The following is a 19,937-nucleotide window of genomic DNA, read 5'->3' on the forward strand; positions in this document are numbered from 1 at the left end:
TGATTTATCTATAGGCACGTACCTTGTTCCGTTGAAGGCTATTCACGCCTACCGGAACCCTGCACCAGCCATGGAGCCAGAGCCGGAACCACAAGTTGATCCTTCATGACAGTCTAATTACCAGTGGGATCCGGAGATGATTGCCAGCCAGTGGCAATCGGAGTCTTCCTCTTCTTCTTCTCAGTACGACCCCAACTACTATTATGCATATCCGCCAGGCCAACCGTGGCCATAGACCAACTTAGGCCAAAAGCCTAAGCTTGGGGGAGTACGTATTTCCCACCGACATTACATTTATGTTCACACACTCATTGCTAGATGTCGGTGCTCATACTTTTTCATTGTATCATCCATGCTAGTTTATTTTCCTTTTTATGCTTTCTTCTTGTGTGTTTAATAAACCTTAAGAAAAACCAAAAAAAATTAGTTGTAGCTTTTAATTAGTTTACTTTCCATGCTTGTAGTAGTAATTAAAAAGAAAACCCAAAAATATTTCATGTTCTTCTTTTGCTTGTTGGGAGTTTTCCCGTGTAAATAGTTTTATTTCTTTTCTTTTCTTTGGGGGTCGATAGGAGAAGACCATAATTAAATTGTTGAAGTGGCTCTTATATGCATTATTGTTGATCTGACAAAAGAGCCCATATTGCCTTGTCTTCTCCTGTTTATTGAATGCTTGCAGATTCCAGCTTAGTCCAATGCACGTGCACTATTATTATTATTCACATCATTCGGTCGTGCAAGTGAAAGGCAATTATGATGTTATATGATAGACTGGCTGAGATGAGAAAAGCTGGTATGAACTCGACCTCTTTTGTTTTTGTAAATATGATTAGTTCATCGTTCCTGATTCAGCCTATTATGAATAAAACATGTTTGCAATGACAATTAGAGATCATAGTTTCTTGTGCCATGCTTGATTAGCTATGAGTTATAATGGTTTACCTTGCATGCCAACATGCTATTGAGATAGTTATGATGTGGTATGATAGGGTGGTATCCTCCTCTGAATGATTTAAGTGACTTGACTTGGCGCATGTTCACGCATGTAGTTGAAACAAAATCAACATAGCCTTCACGATATTTATGTTCATGGTGGATTATATCCTACTCATGCTTGCATTCGGTGTTGATTAATTTTAATGCATGTTCATGACTGTTGTCGCTCTCTAGCTGGTCGCTTCCCAGTCTTTTGCTAGCCTTCACCTGTACTAAGCGGGAATACTGCTTGTGCATCCAATCCCTTAAACCCCAAAGTTATTCCACATGAGTCCACTATACCTACCTATATACGGTATCTACCTGCCGTTCCAAGTAAATTTGTATGTGCCAAACTCTAAACCTTCAAATAAATATCCTGTTTTGTATGCTCGAATAGCTCATGTATCAACTAGGGTTGTCTGTATCTTCCATGTTAGGCGGGTTATTCTCAAGAGGAGTGGACTCCGCTCCTCACTCACGAGATAAATGGCTGGTCACCGGGATGCCCAGTCCCATGCTTTATGCAAACTAAATCAAAATAATTGCAAACAAAACTCCCCCTGGGACTCTTGTTAGTTGGAGGCACTCGTTGTTTCGAGCAAGCCATGGATTGATGCTTGTTGGTGGAAGGGGGAGTATAAACTTTACCATTCTGTTTGGGAACCGCCTATAATGTGTAGCATGGAAGATATCGCCATCTCTTGGTTGTTATGTTGACAATGAAAGTATACCGCTCAAAATATTATTCACCTCTGTTTCAAAACCGAGCTCTGGCACCTCTACAAATCCCTGCTTTCCTCTGCGAAGGGCCTATCTATTTACTTTATGCTAAGTCATCATCCTCTTATTAAAAAGCACCAGTTAGAGAGCACCGCTGTCATTTGCATTCATTACTGTTAGTTTACATTGAGTATGACTTGACTGGATCTCTTTTACCATGAATTACATGTCTAGTCAGTCCTTGGTCTTTAAAGGTGCTCTGCATTTATGTTTTGCGGTCTCAGAAAGGGCTAGCGAGATACCATCTTGTTATATCATATTATGATTGTATTGAGAAAGTGTTGTTATCCAAGATTTATTATTATGGCTCGTTAATTGATTATGTTATTGATATGAGTAAACTTGAGACCTATGTGTTATTGCAAATGTGGTTAGTTATAATCTTTGCTGAAAACTTGAATGCTGGCTTTACATATTTACAACAACAAGAGAAAACACAGTTTGTAAAAGTTTTTCTTTATCACTCTCAGTTTATCAACTGAATTGCTCGAGGACAAGCAAAGGTTTAAGCTTGGGGGAGTTGATACGTCTCCGTCGTATCTACTTTTCCAAACACTTTTGCCCTTGTTTTGGACTCTAACTTGCATGATTTGAATGGAACTAACCCGGACTGACGTTGTTTTCAGCAGAATTACCATGGTGTTATTTATGTGCAGAAACAAACGTTCTCGGAATGACCTGAAACTTCACAGAGCAACTTTTCAGAAAATATGAAAAATACCTGCAAAAGATGAAGGCCAGGGGGCCCACCACCTCTCCACGAGGGTGGGGGTGCGCCTGCCCCCCTAGGGTGCGCCCCCTACCTCGTGGGCCCCCTGTTGCCTCTCCGACTCCAACTCCAACTCCATATATTGTGTTTCGGGGAGAAAAAATCAGAGAGAAGAAATCATCACGTTTTACGATACGGAGCCGCCGCCAAGCCCTAAAACCTCTCGGGAGGGCTGATCTGGAGTCCGTTCGGGGCTCCGGAGAGGGGAATCCGTCGCCATCGTCATCATCAACCATCCTCCATCACCAATTTCATGATGCTCACCACCGTGCGTGAGTAATTCCATCGTAGGCTTGCTGGACGGTGATGGGTTGGATGGGATCTATCATGTAATCGAGTTAGTTTTGTTAGGGTTTGATCCCTAGTGTCCACTATATTCTGAGATTGATGTTTCTATGACTTTGCTATGCTTAATGCTTGTCACTAGGGCCCGAGTGCCATGATTTCAGATCTGAACCTATTATGTTTTCATCAATATATGAGTGTTCTTGATCCTATCTTGCAAGTCTATAGTCACCTATTATGTGTTATGATCCGTTAACCCCGAAGTGACAATAATCGGGATACTTACCGGTGATGACCGTAGTTTGAGGAGTTCATGTATTCACTATGTGTTAATGCTTTGTTCCGGTTCTCTATTAAAAGGAGGCCTTAATATCCCTTAGTTTCCGTAAGGACCCCGCTGCCACGGGAGGGTAGGACAAAAGATGTCATGCAAGTTCTTTTCCATAAGCACGTATGACTATATTCGGAATACATGCCTACATTATATCAATGAACTGGAGCTAGTTCTGTGTCACCCTAGGTTATGACTGTTACATGATGAACCGCATCCGGCATTATTCTCCATCACCGATCCATTGCCTACGAGCTTTTCATATATTGTTCTCCGCTTATTTACTTTTCCGTTGCTATTGCTATCATTGTTACAAAATACCAAAAACATTACTTTTACTACTGTTACCTTTTGTTACCGTTATCACTACTATCATATTACTTTGCTACTAAATACTTTGCTGCAGATATTAAGTTTCTAGGTGTGGTTGAATTGACAACTCAGCTGCTAATACTTGAGAGTATTCTTTGGCTCCCCTTGTGTCGAATCAATAAATTTGGGTTGAATACTTTACCCTCGAAAACTGTTGCGATCCCCTATACTTGTGGGTTATCACATAAGTAAAGGTACGAGATAACCAAGAGTGGAGCCGGTGAAGACGAGGATGTGTTACCGAATTTCCTTCCTTTTGAAGGGAAGTACGTCTCCGTTGGAGCGGTGTGGAGGCACAATGCTCCCCAAAAAGCCACTAGGGCCACTGTATTCTCCTCACGCCCTCACACAATGCGAGATGCCGTGATTCCACTATTGGTGCCCTTGGAGGCGGCGACCGGACCTTTAGAAACAATGTTGGGGCAATCTCCACAACTTAATCGGAGGCTCTCAACAACACCACGAAGCTTCACCACAATGGAATATGGCTCCGCGGTGACCTCAACCGTCTAGGGTTCTCAAACACCCAAAAGTAACAAGATCCGCAAGAGATTTGTGGGGGGAATCGAATTTCTTTTGGTGGAAGTGTAGATCGAGGCCTTCTCAACTAATCCCTAGAAAATCAACAAGTTTGATTGGCTAGGGAGAGAGATCAGACGAAAATGGAGCTTGGAGCAACAATAGAGCTTAGGGTTGGAAGAGGTAGTCAACTCGGAGAAGAAGACACCCCTTATATAGTGGAGAGACAAATCCAACAGTTATCCACTTAACCAGCCCACAACCTACGGTACTACTGCACCACACCAGCGGTACTACCGCAGCTAGCCGCGGTACTACCGTGGCCACGGCAGGAGCTAGCCCAGGCATGTAGCAAAGACGCTGGGGCGGTACTGCCGCTCGCGCGGTACTACCGCACCCCCTTGCGGTACTACCACAAGGAAGGATTGGACTAGCCTGGGAAGGGCGTAGACAAATAAAAAAACGTTCGTGGCAACTTCCGCTGACTTTCGAACAGTGCAAAAACCCGACACGGTACTACCGCACAAGGCACGCGGTACTACCGCGCAGGGAGCGGATGTACAAAATTACATCCGCCCCTACTTCCACTTATGGTTATGTGCCGTATCAGGACTCACGGTACTACGGCTTCCAAGGAGCGGTACTACCGTGACCACCTGCGGTACTACCGCATGCCCCAGAACAGCAACACTAGGAATTCTTCTTTTTGCACAAACATGAAGAAACGAAGGATGCTCCATAGTGCTAAGGGAAAGGCAGTGCAAAGAGGAGTAAACGCGTACGTGACGATTCCACCCAAACATTTCCAAAGCGGACCCCCTCTTAATAGTACGGCTTTCCTACGACTCAAATCCTCCGAAAAAGGAACGTAGAAAAACAATGTCTTCAATAATCTTCGAGGGGCACCAAACCGTCTTGTGCCTAGTAATGAAATATCTGAAATACTCAAGGCACACGATTAGTCCGCAAATGCATTGTGATCAATCACCAAAACACCTTAGGGATAAATATGTCCTTACAATCTCCCCCTTTTTGGTGGATTGATGAAAATACGGGTTTTGCACAAGGGAGAAAAAATAGAACATGAGCAAACCACACATCTCTAAAATATAGATGGGCTCCCCCTAGATGTGTGCTATTTAGATAAGTGCTTTGGACTGCACGGCACACATACTAGGATCAATACTCCCCCTATATTTTATAGACATGGGATATCTTGCAATAATAATGCTAGCACTAAGCAAGATAGTAAATAAGAGCATAATATAGGTAGCACAATATACCATAAGCTCAATAAGGTGCGATAGATAGAGTGCATATGTCTTACACCATATGATAGATAAGTCTCACAAGCTCAAACCAAACCAAAGCAAACAAGGTTCAACGGAACAAACGCAAACGAAGCAAACACGACACGACACGCAAATCCCTACACTCTCTCCTCCTTTGGCATCGAGATGCCAAAAAGGCAGAGAGGACACCTACAACACAAGTGGTGGCTGCTACCTCTTGAGCACTGCGTTGGTTTTCCCTGGAGAGGAAGGGATGATGCAGCAAAGTAGCGTAAGTATTTCCCTCAGTTTTTGAGAACCAAGGTATCAATCCAGTAGGAGGCTATGCGCGAGTCCCTCGTACCTACACAAAACAAATAAATCCTCGCAACCAACGCGAATATGGGTTGTCAGTCCCTACACGGCCACTTACGAGAGTGAGATCCGATAGATATGATAAGAAAATATTTTTGGTATTTTTGTGATAAAGATGCAAAGTAAAATAAAGGCAAAGTAAAAAAGCAAAGGAAAGAACTAAGTAGTAGGAGATCAATATGATAAAGATAGACCCGGGGGCCATAGGTTTCACTAGTGACTTCTCTCGAGAGCATAAGTATTCTACGATGGGTGAACAAATTACTGTTGAGCAATTGACAAAATTGAGCATAGTTATGAGAATATCTAGGTATGATCATGTATATGGGCATCACGTCCGAGACAAGTAGACCGACTCCTGCCTGCATCTACTACTATTACTCCACTCATCGACCGCTATCCAGCATGCATCTAGAGTATTAAGTTAAAACCAGAATAATGCCTTAAGCAAGATGACATGATGTAGAGGGATAGACTCATGCAATATGAAGAAAACCCCATCTTGTTATTCTCCATGGAAACAATACAATACGTGCCTTGCTGCCCCTACTGTCACTGGGAAAGGACACCGCAAGATTGAACCCAAAGCTATGCACTTCTCCCATTGCAAGAAAGATCAATCTAGTAGGACAAACCAAACTGATAATTCAAAGAGACTTGCAAAGATAACCAATCATACATAAAAGAATTCAGAGAAGATTCAAATATTGTTCATAGAGAGACTTGATCATAAAGCCACAATTCATCGATCTAAACAAACACACCACAAAAATAAGATTACATCAAATAGATCTCCACAAGAGAGGGGGAGAACATTGTATTGAGATCCAAAAAGAGAGAAGAAGCCATCTAGCTACTAACTATGGACCCCTAGGTCTGAGGTAAACTACTCACACTTCATCGGAGAGGCTATGGTGTTGATGTAGAAGCCCTCCGTGATCGATGCCCCCTCCGGCGGAGCTTCGGAACAGGCCCCAAGATGGGATCTCGTGGATACAGAAAGTTGCGGCAGTGGAATTAGGTTTTTGGCTCCGTATCTGATCGTTTGGGGTACGTAGGTATATATAGGAGGAAGGAGTACGTCAGTGGAGCAACAGGGGGCCCACGAGGGTGGAGGGCGCGCCTGGTGGGGGTGGGCGCGCCCCCTACCTCGTGGCCTCCTCTTTTGTGTCTTGACGTAGGGTCCAAGTCTCCCGAGTCTTGTTCGTTGAGAAAATCACGTTCCCGAAGGTTTCATTCCGTTTGGACTCCGTTTGATATTCCTTTTCTTTGAAACCCTAAAACAGGCAAAAAAATAGCAATTCTGGGTTGGGCTTCCGGTTAATAGGTTAGTCCCAAAAATAATATAAAAGTGGATAATAAAGCCCAATAATGTCCAAAATAGTAGATAATATAGCATGGAGCAATCAAAAATTATACATACGTTGGAGACGTATCAAGCATCCCCAAGCTTAATTCCTGCTCGTCCTCGAGTAGGTAAATGATAAAAACAGAATTTTTGATGCGGAGTGCTACTTGGCATAATTTTAATGTAATTCTTCTTAATTGTGGCATGAATATTCAGATCCGAAAGATTCAAGACAAAAGTTCATATTGACATAAAAATAATAATACTTCAGGCATACTAACAAAGCAATTATGTCTTCTCAAAATAACATGGCCAAAGAAAGTTATCCCTACAAAATCATATAGTCTGGCTATGCTCCATCTTCACCACACAAAACATTTAAATCATGCACAACCCCGATGACAAGCCAAGCAATTGTTTCATACTTTTGACATTCTCAAAACTTTTTCAATTTTCACGCAATACATGAGCGTGAGCCATGGATATAGCACTATAGGTGGAATAGAATGGTGGTTTTGGAGAAGACAAAAAGGGAGAAGATAGTCTCACATCAACTAGGCATATCAACGGGCTATGGAGATGCCCATCAATAGATATCAATGTGAGTGAGTAGGGATTGCCATGCAACGGATGCACTAGAGCTATAAGTATATGAAAGCTCAAAAAGAAACTAAGTGGGTGTGCATCCAACTTGCTTGCTCATGAAGACCTAGGGCATTTTGAGGAAGCCCATCATTGGAATATACAAGCTAAGTTCTATAATGAAAAATTCCCACTAGTATATGAAAGTGATAACATGAGAGACTCTCTACTATGAATATCATGGTGCTACTTTGAAGCACAAGTGTGGTAAAAGGATAGTAACATTGTCCCTTCTCTCTTTTTCTCTCATTTTTTATTTAGGCCTTTTCTCCCTTTTTATGGCCTCTTTTCTTTCTCTTTTTTTATTTATTTTTAATTTTCGTCCGGAGTCTCATCCCGACTTGTGGGGGAATCATAGTCTCCATCATCCTTTCCTCACTGGGACAATGCTCTAATAATGATGATCATCACACTTTTATTTGTCTTACAACTGAACAATTACAACTCGATACTTAGAACAAAATATGACTCTATGTGAATGCCTCCGGCGGTGTACCGGGATATGCAATGATGCATGAGTGACATGCCTGAAAGAATTATGAATGGTGGCTTTGCCACAAATACGATGTCAACTACATGATCATGCTAAGCAATATGACAATGATGGAGTGTGTCATAATAAACGGAACGGTGGAAAGTTGCATGGCAATATATCTTGGAATGGCTATGGAAATGCCATAATAGGTAGGTATGGTGGCTGTTTTGAGGAAGGTATATGGTGGGTGTATGATACCGGCGAAAGGTGTGCGGTATTAGAGAGGCTAGCAAAGGTGGAAGGGTGAGAGTGCGTATAATCCATGGACTCAACATTAATCATAAAGAACTCATATACTTATTGCAAAAATCTACAAGTTATCAAAGCAAAGTATTACGCGCATGCTCCTAGGGGGATAGATTGGTAGGAAAAGACCATCGCTCGTCCCCGACCGCCACTCATAAGGAAGACAATCAATAAATAAATCATGCTCTCACTTCATCACATAACGGTTCACCATACGTGCATGCTACGGGAATCACAAACTTTAACACAATTATTTCTCAAATTCACAACTACTCAAATAGCACAACTTTAATATCACCATTTTTATATCTCAAAACAATTATCAAGCATCAAACTTATCATAGTATTCAACACACTCATAAGAAAGTTTTATTATTAATCTTGTACACCAAGCATATTAAGACTTTAAGCAAATTACCATTCTTTTTAAAACTCTCAAAATAATCTAAGTGAAGCATGAGAGATCAATATTTTCTATAAAACAAATCCACCACCATGCTCTAAAAGATATAAGTGAAGTACTAGAGCAAAACTATATAACTCAAAAGATATAAGAGAAGCACATAGAGTATTCTAACAAATTCCAAATCATGTATGGCTCTCTCAAAAGGTGTGTACAGCAAGGATGATTGTGGTAAACTAACAAATAAATACTCAAATCATACAAGACGCTCCAAGCAAAACACATATCATGTGGTGAATAAAAATATAGCTCCAAGTAAAGTTACCGATAGAAATAGACGAAAGAGGGGATGCCTTCCGGGGCATCCCCAAGCTTTGGCTTTTAGGTGTACTTATATTATCTTGGGGGTACCATGGGCATCCCCAAGCTTAGGCTCTTTCCACTCCTTGTTCCATTATCCATCAAATCTTTACCCAAAACTTGAAAACTTCACAACACAAAACTTAAAGTAGAAAATCTCATGAGCCCCGTTAGCGAAAGAAAATAAAAAACCACTTCAAGGTACTGTAATGAACTCATTATTTATTTTTTATTTGTGTTATACCTACTGTATTCCAAATTATCTATGGTTTATAAACTATTTGACTAGCCATAGATTCATCAAAATAAGCAAACAACACACGAAAAACAGAATCTGTAAAAAACAGAACAGTCTGTAGTAATCTGTAGCTATCACAATATATGGAACCCCAAAAATTCTAAAATAAATTGCTGGACGTGAGGAATTTATCTATTAATCATCTTCAAAAAGAATTAACTAAATCTCACTTTCCAAATAAAAATTACAGCAGTTCTCGTGAGCGCTAATGTTTCTGTTTTTTACAGCAAGTGTAACAGGACTTTCCCCAAGTCTTCCCAACGGTTCTACTTGGCACAAACACTAATTAAACATAAAAAAACACAACCAAAACAGAGGCTAGATAAATTATTTATTACTAAACAGGATCAAAAAGCAAGGAATAAAAATAAAATTGGGTTGCCTCCCAACAAGCGCTATCGTTTAACGCCCCTAGCTAAGCATAACAAGCAAGAATAGATCTAGGTATTGCCATCTTTGGTAGGCAATTCTTCAATGAGGCATCTACCATATTTAGGAATTTCTTTATTTTTATTAATTATAAAACTTTTTGGCACAAGATTGAAAAATTCATTTGTAACAAATGGTTCCTTAATGATAGGAAAAAGATTGGGATGAATACTTATAGATTTGAGATCCGCATTTTCCTTACTAGAGGATTCACCCTTATTTTTAGGAACATACATAAGCTTGGAAATTTTAGTGAGAGGACTTGGAGTATTCTTTACGGAAGAAAAAGCGGTTCCCAAGTTGGTAATAATATCCTCAAGTTTATCGATCCTAGTGGAATCGTGATTTATTTTCTCATTAACTATGGGTTCCTTTTCTTTAATATTTTTCAAAGTAACTCCTACTTTAGATCCATATTGAGAGATTCGGCTGTGGATCTTTTTATCCAAATTTTCAATTAACTCTACGGTAGCAACCTCATTTTCAATAATTTCAAGCCTTTGCATTACATTCTCTAAAGTTAATACAGTTCCATTAACCAAAAGAGGGGGAGAGCCAAATAAATCTATCATAGCATTATAAGAATCAAAAGTATGGCTACCCAAGAAGTTCCCTCCGGTAATAGTATCAAGAACATATCTGTGCCAAGGAGTAATGCCTACATAAAAATTGCGAAGAAGAATGGAAGTAGATTGCTTCCTAGTAGATCTATTTTGAGCATTGCAAATTCTATACCAAGCATCTTTTAGATTTTCTCCCTCCCTTTGCTTAAAATTTAGAATTTCATTCTCGGGAGACAACGAAGAAGATAAGGGACTAGCCATAACGACAAGCAAACGAACTTACACACAAGCAAACAAAAAGCAAGCGGGCAAAAAGAGGCAAATAGAGAGGGAGGATAGAGAGAGAGAGGGCAAATAAAACGGCAAGGGTGAAGTGGGGGAGAGGAAAACGAGAGGCAAATGGCAAATAATGTAATGCGGGAGATAAGGGTATGTGATGGGTACTTGGTATGTTGACTTTTGCGTAGACCTCCCCAGCAACGGCGCCAGAAATCCTTCTTGCTACCTCTTGAGCACTGCGTTGGTTTTCCCCGAAGAGGAAGGGATGATGCAGCAAAGTAGCGTAAGTATTTCCCTCAGTTTTTGAGAACCAAGGTATCAATCCAGTAGGAGGCTACGCGCGAGTCCCTCGTACCTGCACAAAACAAATAAATCCTCGCAACCAACGCGAATAGGGGTTGTCAATCCCTACACGACCACTTACGAGAGTGAGATCTGATAGATATGATAAGATAATATTTTTGGTATTTTTGTGATAAAGATGCAAAGTAAAATAAAGGCAAAGTAAAAAGCAAAGGAAATAACTAAGTAGTAGGAGATCAATATGATAATGATAGACCCGGGGGCCATAGGTTTCACTAGTGGCTTCTCTCGAGAGCGTAAGTATTCTACGGTGGGTGAACAAATTACTATTGAGCAATTGACAGAATTGAGCATAGTTATGAGAATATCTAGGTATGATCATGTATATAGGCATCACGTCCGAGACAAGTAGACCAACTCCTGCCTGCATCTACTACTATTACTCCACTCATCGACCGCTATCCAGCATGCATCTAGAGTACTAAGTTAAAAATAGAGTAACGCATTAAGCAAGATGACATGATGTAGAGGGATAGACTCATGCAATATGAAGAAAACCCCATCTTGTTATTCTCGATGGCAACAATACAATACGTGCCTTGCTGCCCCTACTGTCACTGGGAAAGGACACCGCAAGATTGAACACAAAGCTAAGCACTTCTCCCATTGCAAGAAAGATCAATCTAGTAGGCCAAACCAAACTGATAATTCAAAGAGACTTGCAAAGATAACCAATCATACATAAAAGAATTCAGAGAAGATTCAAATATTGTTCATAGATAGACTTGATCATAAACCCACAATTCATCGGTCTCAACAAACACACCGCAAAAAGAAGATTACATCGAATAGATCTCCACAAGACAGGGGGAGAACATTGTATTGAGATCCAAAAAGAGAGAAGAAGCTATCTAGCTACTAACTATGGACCCGTAGGTCTGAGGTAAACTACTCACACTTCATCGGAGAGGCTATGGTGTTGATGTAGAAGCCCTACGTGATCGATGCCCCCTCCGCGGAGCTCTGGAACAGGCCCCAAGATGGGATCTCGTGGATACAGAAAGTTGCGGTGGTGGAATTAGGTTTTTGGCTCCGTATCTGATCGTTTGGGGGTACGTAGGTATATATAGGAGGAAGGAGTACATCGGTGGAGCAATAGGGGGCCCACAAGGGTGGAGGGCGCGCCTGGTGGGGGTGGGCGCGCCCCCCTACCTCGTGGCCTCCTCTTTTGTGTCTTAACATAGGGTCCAAGTCTCCCGAGTCTTGTTTGTTGAGAAAATCACGTTCCCGAAGGTTTCATTCCGTTTGGACTCCGTTTGATATTCCTTTTCTTCGAAACCCTAAAATAGGCAAAAAAACAGCAATTCTGGGATGGGCTTCCGGTTAATAGGTTAGTCCCAAAAATAATATAAAAGTGGATAATAAAGCCCAATAATGTCCAAAACAGTAGATAATATAGCATGGAGCAATCAAAAATTATAGATATGTTGGAGACGTATCAGTGGCTCAAGCGGAGTAGTCGCTCGCACGCTCTTTGTCGGACTCGGCAGCGGGGATGGGCTCCTCCTCAGAATCAGTCCACTTGTAGCCTTGTTTTGCCATCCATTCGGCCTCTGGAGTGATGTGCTCCTCGGAGCCACCAGAAACGTCCTCTCCAAAAACCCTCATGATCTTCTTGTCGCGGCGGCGACTCTCCTTGGAGGCAACGTGAGTCCGGTACTGCCCCTTGGCTGCATGCAGAACAAGGCCTTCATCTTGGCCTTCATCTTCTTCGCCCATGAGGGCTCAGTGGAGGGAGGTGCATATCCAGCAGAGCTATCTTCAGCTACATTCTCCTCCTCAATCTCCTCCTCATCAACAGCCCTCTTAGCAGCCTCAGCCTCGGCACGAGTAGTAGTGTTAGCCCACTGGGGCTTGATGCGGAGTCTGATGGGTTCATGACGGATCCAGTCAGGGGCCAACAACTCCTCAGTGGGATAGAGCTTCTCCCAAGTCTTCGATATCAAGAGGAACAGATATGGACCATAGATGGGTACCTTGCGGGTGAACACCACGAACCAAAGCTCGCACCACATGATATGTGAGACATCAAGTGGTTGTGTCTGAGAAACGCGCGCCTCCTCACAAATGAGCAACATGTCCACAAGATAGGCATGCACCTTCTCCTTGTCCCCAATGCGTGGAAAGAGGGAATGGCGGAAGACCCGGTGCATGATGTCAAGGAACGGGTTGAGCACCCACGTCGTCTTGTCATTGGCCAGTTTCTTCTCAACATAGAATGGCTGAAGCTTGTCCTTGCTAGCTGACTTGGCGTTGGCATGAGGGTGAACACCAACAGGCGTATGAAGCCCCTCATCAGGAACTTTGAGCAAATCCATGAACTCCTTCCAAGTAGCAGTCAACTGACGTCCATTGGTCATCCAGGTCATCCTCCGATCCTCACCAGTATGGAAGTGGATCGAAGCAAAGAACTGAGCCACCAGCTCGGGGTCAAAGTCCAGGTGGAAAGAGATCACATCCTTAATGGCAAACTGCTCCACGAGATCCAAGGCCTCACCAAAGTAGTCACGATGCTTAGCATCCCTCATGTGATGCATGTCAATCCAGTGCACGTCCACATACATATTCTGCTTGGCCTTGATCACATCTAGGTAAATGAGATTCTGCTGCTTGGTCTAGAACAGTTCATTCCCTCTGAAGTTTGCACGAGGAATTGCATAGGGGTTGATATTCCTTCGAGAAACAAACTCAGCAAGAGGTATCTCATCCATGCCCTTTGACGGCTCCTTGTACTAGCTAGCAGTGGTCTTGACATTGCGCTTGGGGGCATTGGAGCCCTCTGGAATATCCTCTTGGTTGTGCAGACGTTTGGAGCCCATGTCACGGCTTGGATTGGAACGACGAGCAGGGACACCGGAGCCACCACCTAAGGCACACACAAAACACAAACACACACGAGAAGCGAGAAGGATCAATGCAAAAACCACAACAAAATAGGTGAAACAAGTAGAAAGTGCATTTGGTAATTGCCATGAAGAAGATTTGACATCAGCGGTAGTACTGCCTGTTCGCGCGGTACTAAAATTTTAGTGCCGCTCCTAGTCGCGGTAGTACCGCGCGGTGGCACGGTAGTACCGGGGCTCGGAGCGGCAGTAGAATTTTAGTACCGCGGCTCGTGTGGTAGTACCGCGCCTGAGGAGTGGTACCGCACGAGCGGTAGTACCGCACCTAATATGCGGTAGTACCGCACTACATCAGATCCGAACCAACTGAATCTAAGAACAACCGCGACAATGAGGCGGTACTACGATTGATCAAATCTACCGCGGGACAACATATCAAGTACAATTTCTACGCATCACTACTCTCCTACATCCTACTCTTGCAAATATTTGGCCTAAAATCTCAAGAACAACATGCATCTCCCCAAAAACCTAGAAGCGAAAGGATGAACTAAAGAGAGAGGGATTTGGGGAGAAACCTTGTTCCATGGCAAGAGGAAGTGGTGGGGAACGATCCCACCGGTCGGAATCCGAGGAGAGCGACCGGAGATGGAGATCCGGCGAGGGTCTCCGGCGTCGTTCTTGAGCGAGCGAGCGAGAGAGAGAGAGAGAGAGAGAGAGAGAGAGAGAGAGACCACGGGGAGAGAAAAGGACGAATGGGTATGGGGGAGTTGGAACTCCCCCTGCCCGCTCTTAACCCCCACGCGCCCTCGGCAGCGCGATAGTACCACACGTCATCGCGGTAGTACCGCCCGGGCGGAAGTACCGCACCAAGGACGATAGTACCGCTCCCCCAGGTGGTAGTAAAAAAATCACTGTCCCGCTGGGTGCGGAAGTACCGTGCGCTCCTCACGCGGTAGTACCGTGGTAGGCCGTGGTAGTACCGTGTGCTCAAGAAGATGCAAGTTTCAAGAAGGGGAAAACGAAGCCTTTGCAAGGCAACCTTCAAGAGAACGGACACACCAAAAGGCTGACATAAGAGATAACTCAAACAAGAACGACACAACAAAGGAAAGACAAGAGACGAGAAGGACTAAGACACTCAACACAACCTCTCTAAAGAGAGGGCGGTGGCCGGAGCCACCTATATTTGAGTGAATTGGTATGGCACCGCGAAGAATTATCCTTGGGCCCATGACCAAAACTCATCTTTGAAGCACAAGTACCATAAAAATGGCTAATGTGAAAGAGTTGATTAATTTATGCATAATGGGGAGAGGGAGAGTTCATTGAGAGAACAACACTCCCCCTATGTCCATGCCTACACCTAAACGAGATAACAAGTTGAGTATGGTGGGATGTGCACGGGTTCAAGCAACATTGCTCGAATCAATGATATATAGCTCATATCTTAACTCGCGAAATCTTACTTCATCCAAGGGCTTCGTGAAGATATCTGCAAGGTTATCAAGAGTGTTAACATAGTTGAGCTCGATCTCCCCTTGCCTAATATGATCCTGGATGAAGTGATACTGAATCTCAATATGCTTCATCTTGAAGTGTTGCACCGGGTTGAGAGAGATCTTGATGGCACTTTCATTGTCACACCAAAGAGGCACTTTGTCACAAATGACCCCGTAATCCCTTAAAGTTTGCCTCATCCATAGAAGTCGTGCACAACAACTACCGACAGCCACATACTCCGCTTCCGTGGACGAGAGAGACACGCAACTTTGCTTCTTGGAAGACCAACTCACTAAAGAGCAACCAAGAAATTGGCACCCTCCGGAAGTTGACTTCCTATCCACTTTGTCTCCCCCCAATCGGAGTCTGAATAGCCCACAAGATTGAAGTTAGATCCTCTTGGATACCATAAGCCAAAATTTGGGGTATGAGCCAAATATTGAAAGATTCGCTTGACCGCCACATAGTGGCTTTCCTTAGGGGCGTCTTGAAACCGTGCACAAATTCCCACACTCAACATTATATCAGGTCTAGATGCACAAAGGTCAAGCAAGGAGTCAATCATGGAGCGATATACCTTTTGATCCACCGCTTTACCATTGGGATCTATATCAAGTTGGCATTTGACGGGCATAGGAGTGGACGCCGGCTTGACATCACTTAGCTTGAATCTCTTGAGCATGTCTTGAGTGTATTTGGCTTGGTTGATGAAGGTTCCTTCTCTTTGTTGCTTGACTTCGAACCCGAGAAAGAACTTCAACTCTCCCATCATGGACATCTTGAACTTGGAGGTCATGAGTGCGGCAAATTCCTCATTGAAAGCTTTGTTAGGGGAACCAAAGATAATATCATCAACATATAGTTGGCACACAAACAACTCCCCTTTGACCTTCTTAGTAAAAAGAGTGGGGTCGATTTTCCCAATTTCAAAACCACGATCTTGCAACAACTCGGTAAGGTGGTCATACCACGCACGTGGGGCTTGCTTAAGGCCATAGAGTGCCTTATCGAGTTGGTACACATGATCGGGAAAATAGGGATCCTCGAACCTGGGGGGTTGCTTGACATATACCAACTCATTAATAGGACCATTAAGAAAAGCACTCTTCACATCCATTTGTTGTAACTTAAAGTTATGATGAGAAGCATATGCAATCAACATGCGAATGGATTCAAGGCGAGCAATGGGAGCAAAGGTTTCACCGTAGTCGATACCCTCGGCTCGGGAGTAGCCTTGTGCCACCAAACGAGCCTTGTTGCGAATGATAATCCCATGAGCATCTTTCTTGTTCTTGAATATCCACTTGATTTCAATGACATTATGGTTCCCCGTTGGCCTTGGCACCAATCTCCACACCTTGTTGTGCTCGAAGTTGTTGAGTTCTTCATGCATGGCATTGAGCCAATCCGGATCCTCGAGAGCCTCATAGACCTTTTGGGGTTCAACACAAGAGATAAACGCATGATGTTCACAATAGTTTGCTAATTTTCTACGAGTGCTTACCCCCTTTCTTAAGCTTCCAAGCACATTTGTCATGAGATGATCTTTGGTGGATAGCTTGGATGCGATCTTGGCGGCACGACGCTCTAATTCCTCCTCTGGAGAGAGTTGAGGAGCGGTCACTTGATCTTGATCATCTTGAGCGTCGTCTTGAGCTCGTTCTTGATCTTGAGCTTGCTCTTGATCTTGAACTTGCTTGGATGATAGAACTTGACCTTGGGCATCGCTTGGTGATTCAACACCATCTTGGGGTTGATCTTGCCCTTGGTCTTGTTCATGAGGTTGAGGGACTTCACTTTGTTCTTCGGAAGCATGTGGCCTTGAGTTGGTGATGGCTCCATGGGAGTGGAACATTGTCCTTCTCCTTCGGCCACAAGGGGATCCTCAATAGGTAGGATAAAACCAACACCCATTCTTCTTATGGCTTGGGGAGGAATTTCATCACCTACATCACAAGTGCCACTTTGCTCCGCTTGGGAGCCGTTATTCTCATCAAACTCCACGTTACATGTCTCCTCAATAAGTCCCGTGGACTTATTGAGGACACGGTAAGCATGGGAGTTTGTAGCATAACCAACAAATATGCCCTCATGAGCTATAGCCTCAAATTTAGACAAACGAACACCTTTCTTGAGAATGAAACACTTACACCCGAACACCCGGAAGTACTTGAGGTTGGGCTTGTTACCGGTGAGTATCTCATATGGAGTCTTGTTCAAGCCTTTGCGGAGGTAGAGCCGATTGGATGCATGACACGCGGTGTTGATGGCTTCGGCCCAAAAGTTGTATGGAGACTTGAACTCCGCCATCATGGTCCTTGCCGCATCCATCAACGTCCGGTTCTTCCTCTCCGCTACACCATTTTGTTGAGGGGTGTAAGGTGCGGAATATTGATGCTTGATCCCCTCATCACTAAGAAACTCATCCAAGGTGTAGTTCTTGAACTCGGTGCCGTTGTCACTTCTTATTGTCAAGATCTTTGCATTGTGTTGACGTTGAGCTTCATTTGCAAAGTCAATGACGGTTTGTTGGGTCTCACTCTTCCTCTTGAAGAAATATACCCAAGTGTATCTTGAATAATCATCCACAATCACCAAGCAATACTTCCTACCCCCAAGACTATCAAAAGATGGAGGCCCAAAGAGATCCATGTGAAGGAGCTCCAAAGGCCTCTTCGAGTAAATGATAGTCGTGGGAGGGTGAGCCTTTTCATGTAGCTTTCCTTCGATACAAGCACTGCAAGCACGATCTTTGGCAAAACTAACATTTGTTAGTCCACGGACATGGTCCCCCTTGAGAAGACTTTGCAAAGATCTCATATTGACATGGGCTAAACGGCGATGCCAAAGCCATCCCATGTCAACTTTAGCCATTAGGCATGTTGCGGTCTTTGTGAGTCGCTCTGAAAAGTTAATCACATAGAGACCGTTCTCGACATGCCGAACAGAGGCTACTTTAAGAGTCTTGCTCCACAAGAGGGCCACGGTATCAACATCAAAGAAGGTGGCAAAACCCATGAGTGCAAGTTGACGAACGGAAATTAAATTGTATGCAAGGGACTCAACAAGCATGACCTTCTCGGTCGTGAGATCATGAGAAATGACAACCTTGCCGAGTCCCAATACCTTAGAGGATGAGGCATCACCCCACTCGACGTTGGTTGGCATGGATGGAATCTTTTGCACATCCACCACCAAATCCTTGCTTCCGGTCATATGATTAGTAGCTCCACTATCGAGCAACCATGATCCCCCACCGGAAGCAAACACCTACAAGAGATCAATACTTGGTTTTAGGTACCCATTTTGTAATGGGTCCTTTGATGTTAGTAACAAGGGTCTTAGGAACCCAAATAGACCATTCAATGTACTCATAAGGAGAACCAACAAATTTGGCATAAACATGCCCATCACTAGCACGACACAACATATAAGAAGGGTTAAAGTCGCCGGCTTTGTTGGGGAGGGAAGCGTTGCCCTTCTTGGCATCACTACCCTTCACGGTGTTCTTATTCTTCTCCTTAGTAGCACCCTCTCCCTCCTTCACAAAGGTTTGCTTGAGAGGAGGAGATCGTTTGGCCTTGTCATTCTTCTTCTTGTTCTTGGACTTGGGCACGTACCCAATCCCTTCCTTGGCCACAACTTCCTTTTGGTTGCTCAAAAGGTCATTGAGGTTCTTCTCGCCTTGTATGCAAGACACAAGACCTTTCTCAAGTTGCCCCTTCAACTTAGCATTCTCCTCAACAATATGCACATGCTCACAACATGGGTTAGTAGCATTTGCATTATCAATTAACATCATATGAGGAAAAGTGGCTTTCTCCTTGCTTAGCTTTACTTGAAGTTGATCATGAGACTCTTTGAGGCTAGCATGAGCACCCTTCAAGACCTTGTGAGCCTTGTCAAATAAGTCAAACTCCTCCTTGAGTCTAGCAAGATCAACCCCAAGCTTGTCCTTCTCGGAGTTTAGCACACGAGAAACAACAAGAGCATGATCAAGATCTTTCTTTAACTTAGCGTGATCAACGTTGTGTGACTCCTCAAGAGCCAAACGAAGACCACACTCTTCCTCAAGAGCATTGGAAAGATCCGAAATCTCATCGGCATAGTCACGACTATGCCCCTCCATCTTGGAGATAGTATCTTCGTGAGCCTCGATCATGTCATTGGCTTCACCAAGCTGTTCCAAGAGAGCAACGAAGTGCTTCTTGGATTTACCCTTAAGTTTATCCATAAAGGACTCAAACTCATTTTCCTCCACATTAGATCCCTCATATTCATCAATGCAATCCGTCAAAGAAGGATTATTAATCATGGTGGTTTTGATGTTGTGGGTTACCTTGTTGGTGGCTTTAGCCATGAGGCACTTAGCGGTGATGTTCTCATTGGGTGAGCCAAAAAGTGACACCCGTGGAGTTGTCGCAATGGCAATGGAGGCCATGGCA

The sequence above is a fragment of the Triticum aestivum genome, chromosome 7A, assembly GCF_018294505.1.
Source record: "Triticum aestivum cultivar Chinese Spring chromosome 7A, IWGSC CS RefSeq v2.1, whole genome shotgun sequence".
In the NCBI taxonomy this organism is placed as follows: Eukaryota; Viridiplantae; Streptophyta; class Magnoliopsida; order Poales; family Poaceae; genus Triticum; species Triticum aestivum.